General features: G+C 45.5%; 1 protein-coding gene across 12 annotated transcripts in view; it reads right to left on the reverse strand.

Annotated features, from left to right (window-relative positions):
• The window catches only part of MYT1L (myelin transcription factor 1 like), a 394,040-nt gene extending 376,321 nt beyond the window's left edge, over positions 1-17,719 (reverse strand). For 7 of the 12 annotated variants that reach the window (XM_045979474.1, XM_045979472.1, XM_045979469.1 and 4 more), the window contains exon 1: positions 16,439-16,581. The gene's annotated coding sequence lies outside the window, so the exon portion shown is untranslated. The other 5 variants (XM_045979466.1, XM_045979463.1, XM_045979467.1 and 2 more) reach the window with 5 other exon arrangements.
• Positions 17,720-18,187: the final 468 nt, after the last annotated feature.

Consider the following 18,187-nt stretch of genomic DNA (forward strand, 5'->3'; position numbering starts at 1 on the left):
CCTTAACACGGAAGGACTAAATTATTACTAATTTAAAAGCCATCTTGGAGCCTGAATCGAATGGCTTATTTATCTTCACTCATAATTTAAAAACATTTTGGAAGTTCAAACTTTACTTTATCATAGAGCTCCCTGCATATTTGTCTCTATAACACACCTCTTTCTCTGAAAAAAAAAAAAAAAAGAGAGAGAGAGAGAGAAATTCCTGCTCACACATGGAGATTTCCAGAGCAAATAAGAAATACTTATTCCCATTACTTCTTCGGATGGGTTTTTCACCATTGTATGATCCATCTATGGAATTGTTAGTAAATGCCACAAGATAAAATGTCATTGATCTCTTTGTTAATCATGCCAAAGAATCAAAAAGCCTCTAGACTGTCATGTATTTAGATCACAGAATAAAATGACACGCATTTATAAAAACTTAGTAAAAAGTAAACTATGCATAGTTTTCAGAACGGCACCACGACTGCCTATCTGCGTGTCCCAGTCCCAAGAGCCCCTGGCAGTGCCGTCCGGGCCGCGGTGACGTTGCAGAGTATGCCAACCCACGCCGTCAAACATCACTGGTATCGACAATTCAGAGTGTCGCGTTGACTCACTGCTCTTACTGCCTTCCTATTAACATAGGAAGCCTGTCCCCCACACATCCGAGTTACAAATATTTTCAAGAATTGGCTCAAACATGACCCATTTGCGGCTGCCACCTGTCCCCCAGGACCCTTCCTCCACCTCCGTCGGCATCCTCGCCCCCGGGCACGCAGCGCCACCGCGGTGGATAACCAACCGCCAAGAACTCGCCAGATCTCTCCCGGTACCTTGACCGTCTGTGAAAATTGCTTGTTTGTTTCTACTTAACATCTCCCGTGTTTGTATTTTGTGTCCTCCGCTAGGTTCTGCGTGCTCGCGGCAGGGGCTGTGCCTCACACGTGGCTCAGCCTGGCTCCCCCCGCGCGGTCAGAATGGTGGCGCCGGGCCTACCGGAAGCCACTGTCATCAGCCGGAGCAAGTACTAAACTTACAGACACGGGAGCCCTCGGCCCCTCCCACGCAACAAAAAGCTTTGTGCTTGGGCGTTTGTTTTCTTAAACAGTATGTATCTTTAATAATCTGAACCCTTTAATGAGTATGCTCGCTTGCTTTTTGTGATGACAGAGATGATAACAGTCTTCCCTGAGATCCCGCAGGTTCGTGGACGCTCCACACAACGTACTTCACCAGTAAAGCCTTCGGGGCGGCGTAGGTGTCAGCCAAGCATCAGGGGGTGTCCCGAACATCATCTTGGTGTTTTCCTGATCGTGTGTCTCCATCAGTATTTCAATACACCGTATCCACGGTTTGGGCTTGCATAGAGTGAGGTCCTTGTCACCGAACACGCCGGCACTTTGGAACTTCTGAAAGGATGACTTCGCCAGTTGGTTTAGCTCCACAGCGTCCCTTCACGTTGGAGCTGGAAGGAGCGGAGCAGAGAGCAGAGTGTGGCCTTCGCCTGAGGCCCGCACTCACTCTTCCCTCCTGACGGCTCCGTGGCTTCCGGTGTGGGAAACACTTCCCAACACGTACAAGTTCCACATTTGGCATTTTGAGCTCTTGAAAGAGTGGGCTGTTTGATTAAGTGAAACATATCTTCATTTAAATTTTCCCAAAGGAACCTCTTTGGTAAGAGGGACCTGGACAGGCTTCTGTGACTTGGTGAGGAATCGTTCCAGGTGACGACGGAGCACGCGGGTCGGACTCCACCTGCGGGCTGCCGGCTCGGCCTTATTTGCTTCCCATGAGGTTCTGTGTTCTTCTCTACTTCGCTGGGATACTGTGAGGAAAACATTTAGCTCATTCTTTCAGACTGGGGAAGATCATGCACCGTTGGGTTCTGTGGTAAAAGCTCAGTGTTTGTCTGGACTTGTGAGACCTTGTGTGTGGTTTGGGGACTTTGGGCACCAAAAGTGACGCAGCTTCGCCGCTACGAGCACGGGCCGGTTCCATCCCTGGCTGCTACTACCATGTACGCACCACTTCCGGACGGGAACGGTGAGACCGAGAGCCGGCGGGCCCGTGTCTCCCAGCATCAAGCCTAGCGGTACCACCTGCAGACACCGCCCTTCCTCCGTCGTGACCGGGGAGGAGGATGAGGCAGAGTTCGACCATGTCCGGAGAGGTGAAGCCGGAGCCTGGAGTCTGGGCGGCACGTCCATGTTTGCGCTTTCTCCCGGGACCACTCACCCGCCATAATCACCACGGTAGAATACTTGCAAAGTAAAATAAAATCATAGCCACAAAAGACGTAAAATTGAGAGAGACACTGACTTAAAACTGTTTGTTTTCAGCTGCCTATGTGAGTTTCACATGTGGCCCCGTGATTTTTCAGGATGACCCAGAAGCCTTTGATTGGATGAATTCTATGGCAATTCCGCTGACCTCGGTGATCCTGGATCAGACGCATCCGTCAAGAACAACACCTGCTCTAAGTTTTGCAGGCCGTGGGTGGCAGGCCTGCTGCGTGCCCCTCTCTGCAACGGCACCCCCAAGCAGGGACCAGGAGGTGCTTCCCTCCAGCAGCGGACTGCCACCAGCGTGGAGCCCCAGCACTGAGCAGTGACCCCTTCGCCGAGCAGGCCCCGTGTGAGGACGGCAGCCACTGTCCTGTCATGCCAGAGGGGGAGGGGCGGAGGAAGCACAGCTCAGCCCCTCACTTGACGCAAGGGGGCTGGGACGCGCAGAGCTAGACTGACCTCTCCCGCGCCATCCACGAGCTGTGAGGAAAGCAGACGGACAGGAAGACCCTTCAACCCCAGACTGATTCACATGGACTCTCTGTCACTGTCTAGGTTGGCTAGGGATGAAAGAGCGCACGGAGAAAACAGAAAGGACAATAAATAAATAAATAAATAAATAAGACTAAAATGGATAATAATAGGCGAAAATCCCTGCCAAGGAGCTAATTGGGAAGAGACGTTTCCTCGTGTCCTTGGTGGTGTTCCGTCCGGCCAGGAAGTCGTCGGAGCGCGCGCAAGGTGTGCGGCGCCGGAGCGGCCGGCAGACAGCAAGGGCTCTGTCCCCAGAGGAGCCCCGAGATCAGCCAAGGAATCCATGAACAGTTTTCCTGAAAATGCAGGGTCGGCAGCCGGCAGGGAGGGCATTGCCCCGAAGCGATCGCCGATGGCTCCCTTGGGCAGACTCCCCTGTCAGAGAGACTCTAAGTGGGAAGGAGCGCCCGGGCAGGGGTCACGCTGGAGGACGAGGGGCTGCAGATACCGGGCTGGATGTTTTGTCGCACAGAGAGGCAGACCCATTTTTCTAATGTTGATTGTCCAGTATTACTTTCAGGAATACTTTGAGCTAAAACAAATGATTCAATCTGCGTATGTTGGGTTTAGAAGATGTAAAGCGCATATGAACCCTAAGACGCATTCTGCATCTAACCCCCAGATTGTTGGTATCTGTGACAAGGAGTTACTTGTCACAGGCTGAGTATACTTTCTAACTCACACTAAATTTAATGCCAAATGAAATGTTATATATTAAAAGCGGGGAGTCACCTGTAATCTCACAAGTGTGACTGTCTTCGCTGTCATACTGACCCCTTGACCACGTACTGTTTTGATCATTAACTTTAGAAGCAGGTGAACAGGTGGTGCAGCCCATTTGTAAACAGGCGTGTTAGTGCGTCCCGGGAGAACAGACACAACACTTCTTGGCTTGCACTATGGGTGTGGGTCTCTTAGGGAAAAGGATTGTTTTTGAGCTAACAAAACCCCAGTAACAGCATATTAGCTAAAAAAACAAAAAACAAAAAAACAAAAAAACCACCAAATCCAAAAACGAAAAAATAAGAACAGAAAACAAAACAAACAAACAAGAAATTGGGGCCGTGAAGCTACCTTCATGCTTATCCTTGGGACTATGAAAAGATACTGTGAGATTTATAACGCAAATCTTGTGGAAAATTCCAAGTATTAATTCGGGATCAAACGTGCCACGTTAACCAGAGCCAGTAACCAGTGAGTCTGAGACGCATCTGCGCAAACTGGTAAGGTCCCCTCCCCGTGCGGGACACACGTCGGCATCAGCGGGCACCGCCCACCTCAGCCACCCCAGACTTCCGCTGAGAAGCAAAGACACACAGCTTTGTGAGGACGGAGCCACTTCAATTTTCAGACTCCGAGAGAATAGAAAACACTCGCTCTAATCTGACTTTTCTGTCATAGGATTGAATCACAGATTCTTAATTCCGAAGAGATAGGTGCGTTCAGTCGGGTCTGACTCAGTGGAGATGTGGCCGGAGCTGCTCGGCAGTTCCCGTCGGAACCGTCCTCTCCTCCTTCCCATGCGTCTCCGGCCCCGTGAGCCGTGGCTGGCCTGGAGGGCGCCGGAGGGGAGTGAGCACGACCCAGGGCTCTCCCCGCTCGTTGGGCAGCGTGGCCTCGGCCGCTAAGGCAGGGCTAGTTCACACTGTGCTCCAACGCTCTGGGGCTGATCTCTGGGACCAACAGCTTTGAGAGGTTCCAAAATTGCAAAATAGACACCTGACATTTGCCAACACTCCTTCCTCGAAATAGCGTTTTGTTTACTGTTTCCCGCATTCCCGGGGAAGCAAAGACTGGCTGCGACCGTAACTGCAGACCATAACGGGTGGCTGACGTCAAGACGGAGGCTGTGCTGAGTGAGGAACGAGCATGCCGAGCCCTCACAGACTTGGGATTTTTAGCTTAAATTTTATAAGAAGGTGATAAACTCAAATCGCATATTTAATTACGTAGAGAAATAGGATTATACAATGCTATGTAATTGAGAACGAATTTTCAGAATGATCGCCCAGATCCCGGAAGTACTAATCATCTAAGAACGGGGCATCCGTGTTTACCCTATTCTTGTGATTGAGTCAAAAAAGTGGCTTAGTCTATTTCGGAATGTACTTAAGAAAAAGTAGGTCTGGAAGAATTTGAGATTACCCTTTATCCGAAACACACACTTATATTTAAGATTAGTATATGTTTGCACATAATCTACAAATACAATCTATGACCTATTGTGCACACGGCATGTACACGGCATGCACACGGCATCCCTGTTGCGCATGTAGGCCTCACAGTATTATCTATGTTGCACATACATATTTTATAGATTATGCACGAACACACATTCACTAAAACTCATGCACACGCACGCCCTGAGTCCTGTGGCTCGGGAGTTTAGCTGTCAGTCCCCTCTTTGGGCTCTTTGGATGTAATAGGTGCTCAGCGCACGCAGGTTGCACGGAGCGCTCAGTTACTAGCTGAGACGGAAAGTGCAGCTGAACGGAAGGGGCTCTGCCTGCAATCGTCAACACCGACTTTGATGTTTTGCTGTTTTTCCAGGAGAAGATGGTGAGGGGAGCCCCTGGGCTGCCATCACTGATACTGACTCCAGCCAGACTCTTACCTAAACTCGTCCAAATGCAGAGTCTAAACCTAGTTATTAATGTACCGGTCGGGTCCGTGGGAAAGAGAACAAAAGAAAGAATCACAACCCCCGCAGCAGAGGCCCCGGGGACGGCATTTCCCCGGTCTGGAACCCCGCATTAGGGTCTGCCCTAGACACGAGGGGTCTCAGCGTCAGCGGTTCATCTGAGCTCAGCGGTGAGTGCCTCATACTTCTTTGGTGTGCACGGGTGTGGGAAAGCGCCACACAAGGCATGCATAGGGTTAAATGCAACTTATTCACACCACACTGGCCTCAGGAGCACTACACTTAGGCATAACATTTTATTCTTCTGATAACATATTCCAAGCCCCCCCTCTCCCCGCAAAAAAAAAGCCAGTGAAGAAAGGAATTTCCCTCAGAAAAAAGGAAAGAGCAGAAAAAAGGAAAAAAGCAGTAACTCTTGAGGATAAACAGCACGTCCCTCTCTGGCAACTCCCACCGTTCACAGCAAACTACAGGACACGAGGTCAGCATAAATGTGAATTTAGAAAACGCACGTCGTTATGCCCTGTCACACCATCGGAACCTCTGAGTCCCACGGTGTAACCCATCTAGCGGCTGCGTGTGCACACAGCCCACACGGTCACTGTTTCCCGAAGGAAGCCAGCAAGTCCGTCTGCAGAGAAGCCTCGTCTGGGTAAAGCGACCACCCACTGCCATCCGCACATACATCAGGACGATCTCGTCTTCCCTCCCTCGGGCCGATATGATCTCCCCCTCTTTCCTGCAACTAGTGATGAGCAGTACTTTCCACGACCCAGACAACAAACAGCTGGACAGACGCCAGAGGCCCATACATCCGTGGTCTACCGTGCCCTTTTTAATCAACTTCCTAATTAAAAAACGCCATGCTGGCACGAGGTATGAAGGGAGTAGGCTTGGGATATTTCACAAAATCGTATCCCCTAATCTGGGGCTTGTTGAAAATCTGTGTTCTTACAGATGTTTATGAGTTTTCCTGGTGCAGAGATAGAATCAATTTGCTTGTGCCTGGCCCTCAAGACGTATTAAATTTACCCTGAAGGAAACTGGTTTCTGGAAAGCTCTTGCCCAGATGCATTAGGCAGGTGGGAGCTGCAGGGAGGGTCCAGGAGCAGACGCAGCGCTGATTTCTGGAGGCTCACCATCTACAGACAGCTCAGAGCAGACTCGATTTGATGGCTCTCTATGGGGTGCCCTGCACACTCGATTATTTCCACAACCAGTCTGGCTAGCATTGTTTTGTGGCGACAATGTTCTGTGCTCTCAGCTTCTGTTCGGATGGCACAGGCTAGAGGCATCCATGTACCCGGGTAGGAGGAGACTGGGCCAAATTTAAAGTCAGTCTCTAAGAACTCGCCCTCCCTTGCAGGCTTGAGTGATGCAGTGGGCCCTGGAGTCGAGAGGTAATGCTGACTTTTAAAAATCCATTTTGTTGAGTGCCATGGAAATACATTATGAGCCCAGGTTGAGGATGGCGTGAAGGTGTCCCCAAAACAGTGTCTGCCCCTAGAGATCGGAGAATGGACAAGGGACTAAGAAGAGCCCCCACCCCATAAATTATTAATTCAAGAATTGTTTGATTTAGAGATCTACACCGGACATTCCAAATCTGAAAATATCTCAAACAAATGTCTAGTAATCTTCAGGGTATTTTCTCTAAAGCAATTTGAGACTAGAGCAGCCAGACCTCAGTACAAAGCAGGCGGTATGTGATACTGAGCCCTAAAGTTCCTTCCAGCTCTCTCCACGAGTACACAAGCACATCCAAAGCAGGTTCACACGGCACACGTACTAACCCAACGGCGGAAGTCAGATTGCACACAACACTTTCATGCTGGGCTTTGAAAAACACACATACACCCTCACTCGCAAACCCTTGGAAGAGATTAACTGAGTACTCCTGGGACTTCGAAAATACATCCGAGTACAGAATTTTAAAAAAAATAAGACCAAATAACCTCTTGAAAGAAAACTATTTACACCCATCTTCATTGCCAATCCACGGGAGTCCTGGAAGACGCTGGCCTTGGGGCACCCGTGGCACAGAACAGACCCCACAGGGTGGACGTGTGCCCGTGTGCCAGCCCCTCTTCCCTAGTGAGGCAAAGAGGCCCTGAGTTCCAGCTAATATTTTGGTACCTCATTGCCCGCTTTAAAAATTTGTTATGAAAAGCTGCTTTTCTTCCAAAGTTGATCTTCAACCTTAGAGGTAAACCAAAATAAATAAATATATAAATAAAAATAAAAAGAAGAAGAAGAAAAGGAGGAGGAGGAGGAAGAAGGAAAGGCAGGCAGGCAGGCAGGCAGGCAGGCCCCCTTAGAAATCCTACTTGCACACAGGTGTGCAACACCGTATTTCAGCTATGGGACTTCATTCTTTCATTGTCTTTGAAGGCAAGCCCTTCCCAATTCCACAGTGCCTGAGAGCTAATGTGACAGATAGTGGCATAAAGTGAGTCTGTCAAGTGGAAACTCATGACATAATTTTGGCCCTTAAAAAGAAGCAGGACGACACCTCTGAGGGGCAGCCAGGCACAAAGGAAGACTGGAAGGTGACAGGCCAGGGCTCCCTTCTGTCTGTAAATGGACGCACTGAGAGGAAAGACTCATGCTCATATTTTGCCCCAAGAAAGTTATAACCCATCACCAAACTAAAAGGAGTTATTTTAATCGGGGGAAGCTTGACTCAGTAATAAAATGAAATACAGTGTGGAAAAATAATGGAAACACTCATTTTCTCTAGATAAGAGTTCACGAATCTGAGAACAATTTGGTATTTAGCACTGTGGAATTAAATAAAAAACAACAGCAAATTAAAAATAATAAAAAGATTATATGTACGCATTGATGTAAAAATAGAGAATTCATCTATTATGCAAGAAAATAAAGAGCTCAGTGTGAGTGTTCAGAAACTTGCAGCACGAGGGGGAAATGATCAAGTGTCAGGGGCGTCCCACAAAGGGTTAACATGTTTTCCGACACCTTGTATTTGAGGTTTAGTTTCTCTGTAAGAGAGTCGTTTTGGTTTTTTTTTTTTTTTTTTTTTTTTTGCTTTTTTTGTTTGTTTGTTTGTTTTCCTTTTGGGGGAAAGGCATAGTTTTTTTAAACAGAAGAAATGACCCTCCAAAAAGTTGAATTTTCTGTCAAATGGTTGTTGTCATTGTCTAAGGAAAAGAGCTAAGGAAAGCAACTCTTAAAAAAAGAAAAGAAAAGAGAAGAAAAAATCCCTAAAAATAAAAGCAAAATAAAATCTTGAAGTGATTTGCTATATTTAAGAAACCATCAATAGGCAGTTCAAGGATAGTAATTCCTACTTGAGTTCCACCTTAGAAACACGAAATAATTAGGTCAGTGAAAATGACAAGCTTACCTTTTAAGGAGAGTAAAAATTATGAAAACAAGAGAGAACTATTTATCAGAGAATTCCCGGAGAAGGAAGTATTTCTAACTAGACACTAAAACACCCCTATTGCAGTATTACAGACAGAGAATTATATAAGAAATGCATGTCAGAACCGGGATTCCAGCAGGCTAATACTTATCTCCCAACTCTGGAGACTGGTTTTTAAATCCAGTTTCCATTATGATTTTTTTTTCCATGAAAAGAACCGAAAGTATCAGAGGCAGGGCTAATTTTTCTATTTCCTATCTGTGGATTCTACAGAATCAATACAAACTTGAGTTCTATTTTCACAATCTCTCGTAAGTTGCTGGTTAAATTAGCCAAAAATCCTCTTCCAGCTAGGAAAAATATATACCAGGCAAAACCAATTACGCCTGAGCTTGAACTGAAACCGCGTTAGCTCATCTTCCTGGTCTGGATACACTGTTCCAGAAAACATTAATTAAACACCTTGAATCATGGCTGCTGTAAAGATCGGAAAGCAGTCATCTCCTCATGGGGAAGTCTCACTTGCAGACACAGGCATGGGAAGACGCATCGAGCAAGTACCCCAAAGCCAGCCGCAGAGCAGGGTTCTTTTGTTGCTGACCAGGAGGAGTTGAACTTTGCTCCACTTTGGGGAGCGCAGCCACCGATCAGGCAACAACAAGGAGGACAGGACATATTTACCTGCAGGGAGCATCAGAGAGAAACCTGAGCCACCGCAAAACAAAGTGGTCCAGATGCATGGTCTGCGGCTGCAGGGCTGCAGGCCCCCGGCTGCTTTGGCTAGGCCGGCTCCTGCCAAGCAGCCGTCCCCACGGCGGCCACCCTGCCTTCCATCTTGGGGACTCACCCAGAAAATCCCGCACCCTGCTCCAGGACTCCAGAACTCTTGTAACGCTCCCGAACGCCCACCGTTTGTTCTGCATTCATCCAATCAACTTTGCAGTGCACAGCTTCCTCCACCGGCGCTCAGACGCCGGGCCACTGCTCATCTGTATGCTAATTATTTTGCCACATGGACAAAAGTAATAATGCTTTCAGACAGGAAACTAACAGGCCTGAAGTCGAAGATGGAAATTAATAAGTTGACACCACTAAGCGCCGGCCAGGCTGTCACGCGTGCCGCGCTGCCTGGTGAGGCAGCCGAGCCTCGGCGGCCGGGCCGGGCATCAGGCAGCGGCTCCCGGGGAGACCGTGGCCGCGGAGCAGCACCAGCTCGCCGCCGACTTACCCTGCGGCAGGCTGCATCCTCTAAGCTCTACAAAACACATCCATTTCCCCCAATCCTAGCACGGGAGGGAACTTCAGCGCTGAGCTAGATATTTTTCAAGTGATAGCTGTGGATTAAACCGGTGATTTCTAACCTTCCTGTTTATGAAGCCTGCAACACAGTCAGACAAGATTGGGGATGCACGCTGTATGCTTCTTACATTGTACCCACAGGCCCCTAAATCTCCAGAGCTGAATGTGCATCATGTGCGGTGCCGTATTCAATGTAATAGATGAGAACTAGAAACACCGGTCAGGCTGGGAACAGTGGCCGGCGTAGGCAGTAGATCTCAAATTACCCCCACCATCAGGGATGTTATGGCAAATTCATGCTGTGGCTAAAGAAATCTCACCAAGTCAGCTGCACCCACAATATTTTACACAGCACTACTGCTCAGCATCGAAACAAAGCCAGAAGAGGCTCCAGATTGCCCTGGTGCTTCCGACGGGAGAACAGTTACACAAGAGTTAACTGGAAGGGACTCCTGAGCCTCTCCGGGCTGCCAACCACACTCCGCTCTGCCTCAGTGGGGGCCCCTTTTATCACTCGCTCTTAAAACAAAAGACATAAAACTATTTCTCCAAGAAAGTTAACACATCACCAGCCTCTCGGTCTTGTTGGAAGGAAAGAAAATACCCAAAAAAGTTCTATCTGAAAAGGCAAGACCAAATAAGATTTCGAAAATGCAGAATGGAACATAGATCTATGACTTTCATTAGCATTTTTCTGGTTAAAGGAAAAGTGCTGATTTTATAGATGGCTTCTTGAGTCCGGCAAGAAGGGCTTGGGTCCTGCAGCGACTCCAGCAACGCTCTTCCTGCAGACCTCTCTGTCCGACACTCACCGCTGCGAGAGTGCACACGGACTCACAAAGGCTACTTAGCACCTCCCACTGCTGCCCCTGGACACTAGCCTTGCAGACGCAGACTTGTGTTTCATGACAACTCCAACACCATGCAGGCACCTCGGGCGCCTGCCCACAGAGATATGATCCTACAGGACAAGCTCTGTTGGAGAAAGAGTCCATTGTGGGCTCCTGTACACACCAAACCATGCGATTTTAGGAAGTTTCAGAATCTGTCATCACATAAGAGCTGCAGATCGTCAGGAAGGCAAGCAGACAAGGTACTTGAGCTCAGGTACTTGAGCGACCAGGTGAAATCCTTGCAAACAGCTGGAAGCCGCAACCACAACATACACCACAAGCAACCTTTAAATAGAAAGAAAGGGATACCTTTTTTGCAGAAGACTTGGTGGCCATGAAGCAAAATCCCGTTCCGCAGTCTATTTCTCCACACATGCAGGGCTATTTCCGCTGTGGAGAGCCCCAGGCACGTGTTGCTCGCTCTTCCCTATGCATCCCTGCTCCACGGGCCCGCGCCCTCCAGCGCCGGCTGTCAGCTCGCCGTGCGCAGGGAGAGTCTAGGGCAGAGTCGCCGCACTGACGAGGCACTGCAGGCTTTCCACAGCGCGAGGCGCCCACTGTGGCTTCCGTCGGGGGCAGCGCTCAAGTCTGAAGTTACCAAGAGCCCCCCATTCTAGCTTTCCGAGGCGATTCCTCTAAATCCCCAGCCTGTCGCCTGGCGTGTTGAGAGCAGACGTGCTGGTTACTACAGAGCCTACCGTGCCTTTTCCACCCAGCCCTGCTGGGAACCGCCGCAGTCTGGGAGCGAGAAACGCTTTAGGAGAACACCCTGTACCGCTCTGTCTTCTCACAGCACAACACCCCTTACACTTAGACTAAAACGTTTCCTCCCCCTCCCAACTTTTCCAATAATCACCACGTGGGGAGTAGGGATTTTTTTTAAAGAGATACATTTTAGGAAAAATTTTCTAACAGAACAGCCCAATACAGCAATGCTTATCAGTATTGCTTCACGTAACAAATAAGCGTGTATGCGTTCTTTCTAGTTTTATAACACCTGGCTTACCTCTTCTCTGCCATCTCTGATTACCTCTACAGATACCCTGAGGACTCATTATGATGTCAAAGCTTAAAACAGTCTCATTGTGAAAACAGGCATAGAAAAATCATTGTGTATGCCTGAACAATGCAGGTGTGAGAGAGACAGAGAGAAGAGAGGGAGGCAAAAACAGACAGACAGGAACAGAGTTAAAGAAAGAGGGAGAAAAGGGGCGAGAGAGGGGGAGGGGTGAGGGAGGGAGAGACAGAGGGAGAGGGAAAGAGAGAGAGAGAGAAGACAGGACACAAAGCATACTCTGAACTGAAACCATGTTGCGTTGAAATGGAGCCCACTGATGGAAATTGTATAGCTGCTACCTTAGAATCATCTAATATCGGGAAAATCATACCACAAATTACCCCCAAAGTACTTCCCATTATTTCTTGGGCCAGTTATGAGACTCTGGACATCATTTCTCAACCATACTGTATGCCAACTTAAAATACCTGTTTTGCATATCAGCCACGTGTGGGGCTCATATGTGCTCTATCCCTGCCACTTCGAGATAAAGCGTAAATAATAATTTTATACACACATAATCTAAGTTTGTGCTATCCTTTCTCTTTAGCTTGGAATTAGCGTTTTGCCAGGCACAGTGTTGTGAAGAATATACTGTGATGAAACTCGGCTGGACGATGTGACTCATTTGCAAGTTTTGTTCAAGTTTAGCCTCTGTTACTCCTTCCTGAGGAATGCTACACGTATTTTTCAAAGAAAACAAAAAGAAGTCATTTGTGTAAAAGGCTTTTTCAACCACTGAACATAAGAAAGTGCATAATACTCTTATAATCAAATTATAATAAGAAATAATTGGATTGTAAGAATTTTCCCAAACTGAAGATCTTTCTTTCTGAATCTGCCATTCATCTGCTGCCTGGACAGACTTCTGGTGAGGCTTTGTATCAAGGCAGGCTTCGTGGTTAAGCAGTAGGTGCCCTGGAAAACCTGGTGATTGGTTGGAACTGGAGCCCTGAACTCAAGAGGACAGCCTGACGAGCCATACTTCAGTGTCAGATCGGGGTGGTCTGCGCCAAAAAGTGTTTCATTAGTCCCTCTTATTCCACTGAGTGGGTTTCTTAATATAAATATTTAAGAGTAGCTAAAACATTAAGTTGTTTGAAGTTAAAAATGTAGCCATCAAAAAATATAGAGTAAGTAAACAAAGTATTTTAGGTGATGTATTATGTTTCTTAAAGCAATGCCTCTCCTGCAAATCTGATTATCCTACAGGTAGAGCTGGAAATCTGGTTTACCCATGTGACTTTGAAAATATCATTTAGGCAACAAAATAAATTTTTCACAGAAAACTGATTTGGATTTTTTAATCACACATGTGAAATATTTCTAAAAAAAATCGACAAATAGATTGTTAACTCTAAATTTTAAATATAGTTTTAACAAGTAGAAAAACTTTAAAAAGCTCTGAAGTTGCAAAATAACATTTCTTTTCCCTAATCTATTGAAAATTGGCATAAAAAACAGACATAAAACTTCAGACATATTCAGTGGTAAAGCATGAAATATAAATATTTTCAAGACATAAAAGAATAAATAAATAAACAAGGTAGGTGAAAAACACAACAGGAACAATGAAAGCCACACACTGAAGTGGATCCTTTTTGAAAAATACCCACATTTTCCTAAAATCATGCTTGTTAAATTTTACAACCCAAAGGGACATTATGTGCTCAGATTCCTTTAGGAATTTTGGGACACCAGACATACATGGTCACAAATTATTGGGCCTTCAGCTTTGATCTCAGCTTCTAACACAAATTTATGAAATCAGCCTAAGTTTTGCTGTAGGATGCAAGTATAACTCAAGAGAAGTTGGAATTTATGTTTCATGCATACTTTTTGCCTTCCTGGTTCATCTTGATAATCCTGACTCATCATTTCAGAACTAGATTTTATCAATAATTACATAAATTGCCATTACAAAAGAGATTTTCCATTTGAAAAACATGTCTACCTAGTGTTTACAGTTTTTCAATTCACCATTGTGCAGATGCAAGTAATTTTAATGAAATCATATGTTTGGTAATTTGGAAAGTAGGATAAAATATTTATGTGCAAAATAAAATACTAAGATTGCATATCTTTCCTCCCACCATCTCCAAAACACCCGGTTGTGACCATCCAGGCTGCCTTGCTTCTGCCTCAACGAGCACAATCAGGAAGGTGATGCAAGTGAGCCATGTTTACGTCGCAGGCGAACTCGGGAAGTCAGTCCCGCTGGATGCAATTGCTATCGGCGGCGGACAGCTCCCGGTGCTGAAAGGGAAAGGGAGCGAAGCCTTGCTCACAATGGCTCACTCAACCAGCCTTTGAAAAATCACAGCAAAACTGAATGATGTGGCAAGTGCTCGGGCTGAATAGCACCGTCTGCAGAACAATGGCAGCCAGCTCCAAATCCCACTATAATCACATTAATGAGATTAATCAGTGAATTAGCAGCAGTCAAATGTCAGGGAGGCAAGGAAGAATCCAACCAAGATTGGTAATTAACTTTGGGGGGGGAGGGGAAAATCAACTATGGTACCTCCTAGTTTTCTCAGAAGTTGACAATTTTCCTTTACAAATCTGAAGACTACATGTACTGAGCAAAAGGCAAGAAAAGCAGAATCCTTCATTTATAATATGGATCCAGGTATCACATCACCATGCTTCAACTACAGTCCTCTGAGAAAAGCGATGTCACTTTAAATAATCTTCACAAACTATCAAGTTTTTATTATTTTGAACTTTCTAAGTATGAAATTAAGAATTAAAATGAAATCATTTCTGTAACACTCAAGCAAAATATAAAAAAATGGCTGATTAAAAAGGGTTACATAACAGCTGCTTTGCTTATGAGTAGTCTGTAATACTGTGGCAAGAGTTTTTAAAAGTGCCATCAAGTAAAAAGCTATTACACAAACATATCAGCAATCGTCTATTGTCTTTAATAAAGAAAATATGTAACTACAGTACAGCCTTAAGGAGAATTTCAACCAATTAACCTATTGGGCTTGAGATCATAGAATCATACACTTTCCTTTAGGTCAATTAGAAAAAATAAACTTATTTTTTCCTAGAATGTGTCAGTAGTGTGCATAATATACAATCAGCACTTTGTATTCAACGTTCTGAAGAGATGAAAACTTGCAGGAATGCAATGGAACTGTTTTTCAAAAAGGGCTATTGTACAGAAACAGTTTTTAAAGTAATCACATTTTTATCTGCAGGGAGACATGCTCTATTTATCATTTAAAACCTGCATAACTTTTATGAAGTTGAACAATTAGAAAGACTCCCTTGTGCCTATAAGGGTGGTGGTAGGGTGCTTTTGTCTATAAAGTTAATTTTGTTTGGTAAAATGCACTTGAACATAAAAGCTCTTATAAAAAATATTTTTGCTCAAAGTAAACAAATAACTTAAAAATTTTATGATTATATAGTATGGTTTTAGTGGCAAAAGAAATTGTCATGGATAATGTAATACTAAATTCAAAAGCAGTACTCTGTATTTTGAATAACTACCATATGACTATTTGCCTATATATGTATTTCCTTAATAACGTCTATCTTGAAACTAATGTTTGCAGTTCGAGCTTCTCGTTTATCTACTTAAGTTGCTTTAGAAGACATATTTCTGTTACAACTGAAATAATGTTTCATCACTGTCAACTTCGGACATTAGGTTATAGTTAAACATCTTTGAGTTTCTCAGTTTAGACAATGTAAATCAACTTCCTTACCACGAGGCAAAGGGAACATCACACCAAGAATATCTCGTGTTTTCACAGCCTTTGAAACAATGCTCTGCTGTGTTTGTAATGGAAAGGAACCCAGGAAAGTCTCTGGGAAGTTTCTGTTTCATTCTCAGCAAATCATCCAAGGATTGTCCATGCAGCAAGTTTTTAAAATAAACAACATCACAGTTAAGGCATGCATCTCAGTACCCATTTTGCTGTGAAGAGAGACTTCTGTGGATTGCAAACTCTCTCGCACAGGAGCATCTCAGCTCCGAGCCATGCTGTAAAAACAACTTAGAAAGGAGCAAACAATGGATACTGCAGCCGCAGCCCTCGGCGTCCGGCAAGAGGCTGCCTGTCCGCCAAGCGCACAGAACTCACCTAACGAGGACCACACACCCCACAGCATGGCCACAGCCGCTCCCGAGTTAAAGACCAACCAGCTCAATGCTGTTAACTGTGCCGGCTCAACAGACACCAGAAGAAAAGAAAACCCTTTCCACCGCAAATTTGAAAGGAGGATGAGGAATATGCCTACCACCGAGATGCAGAAAAGGTTGCTTTTTGTCTTCAGTGAATACTGACACCATAACCCATAGTCCAGGGAATAAAACGTAAAATAAAATACACCCACCAACAACGCGTAAAAAAATCAGGGGGCTTCAAGAAGGCTGCGAGGAAAGCTCTCTCTCTGCTTAGTGTGCAGTAGCTTAGGGAAAAAATGTCGCCCGGGCAGGACTGACAAATGCAGCGCGATCGGCTCGCGGGCCGGAGGGATCTGTTTCACTTCCACATGCGTCCCCTGGTGCACACACTCCCACTCATGCTCTCGATATGCTTTTTTTTCTCCACATTTTTTTTCACGAGCTCCAAATCCCCGGCATATGACCTTCTGTTAAATAGATAAAAAAAAAAATTGCTTATCAGTCATGCAAATGAGGCTGAATTCATTTTCCACAACAGATGGCCTCATAGATAATGATGATGGAAGAGAGAAAATTGAATGTCTCTCACAAGGTAGCCATGGCAACCGAGGGCAGAATAATATCAATAATAAGCTCACTGCATAATAAGGTTGTCAATCCTACAAATCAAAGTCTGCAGCTAAATCAGGTACACCACCCCAGCTAGTTACCAGGTAAAGACTACATATATATATGTGTGTGTGTATATAGTGCAGTTGACAGTGACCATGAAGAAAACTAGAATTTCAAGGCATTCTGTGGAAAAGCGCATGTGTGTGTGTGTGTGTGCACGCGCGTGTGTTCCATCGGAGGCGGGTGGTTTGATAATGAAATGACAACGTGACATATTTTTTCTTTATTTTTGTTTCATTATACTTTCTGTAGTGGACTTGGTTTCGGGAAGGATTTTTAAATAGCCGTATTGAAATCTGGAATGTGAAGTGTGGAATCTCCTGCCTCCTCCTCTCCCCCACACTCCCTGTCTGATGTTCTGCGCTGCCCTGATGCAGTGGCAGCTCGCCTCAGGCTTCCACCTTGGCTCCCAGGGGGACATCCTGCAAAATGAATCAGCAGCCATCCTGAGCAGGCTGATTAAAATGAAAATGGCAAGGCACATGTCTGGGCGGAACTGGAGCTCGGCTTTGCTGCCTGTCTGGCAAGCATGCTCAATATAGCTCTTGCTAATAATGGCTTACTGCCTTTCGCTTTTTAAAAAGGTATCGCCCTTTTTCCCCTTAACCGACTGGTGTTGGAGTATGTGTGTGCATGTGGGTGGGTGGGTGTGCATGTGCGCGCGTGGCCGCGGGTGGGGGATGGGAAGGGATTGTTCGATTCTGCTCATTTTCTGCTGCTCACATGCAGACTGCCTGCCTGACGACACCATTATTGTAAAACTGAACTTACCTCTGTCGTTCTTTTGAGGAAGGAGGTGGTTGATAAGTCTCGGGGTAAAAGGGCCAGTTATAAACTCAAGCCGCCTGAAAGACCAAGTCACCATTTTACACCTCCATACAATAATTTCTAACTGAATCCGAGGCAGCAGACCTCGAGAGAACACGAGCTGCTTCACAGGCTCACAGTTGGACTCTGAAATGCAACCTATTTCTGTTTCAAACATTTGCAACCAACCTGCTACTGTATCCCCAGATATTATGCAACACAAAGCCTCCAAAATAGGAAAATGAGAGCTGACTGACTGATGCAATAATCGAATGAATTTAATAGAAATAAACCTCTGACTTTTTTCTCAAAAATTTCAGGCACATTAATATTACCCTCAAATAAGCTATATTTTTCAGTACCTCTGTCAAATTTCTCTGGTTTTTAAGGCATTCTGGAAATTAGATTATCATCTCTCATAAAAATGGCTTAGAAATTAGAACCAAGGGTTTTCCTGAATTCATTATACTTTATTTTTC

Source organism: Meles meles, chromosome 15, assembly GCF_922984935.1.
Source record: "Meles meles chromosome 15, mMelMel3.1 paternal haplotype, whole genome shotgun sequence".
Lineage (NCBI taxonomy): Eukaryota > Metazoa > Chordata > Mammalia > Carnivora > Mustelidae > Meles > Meles meles.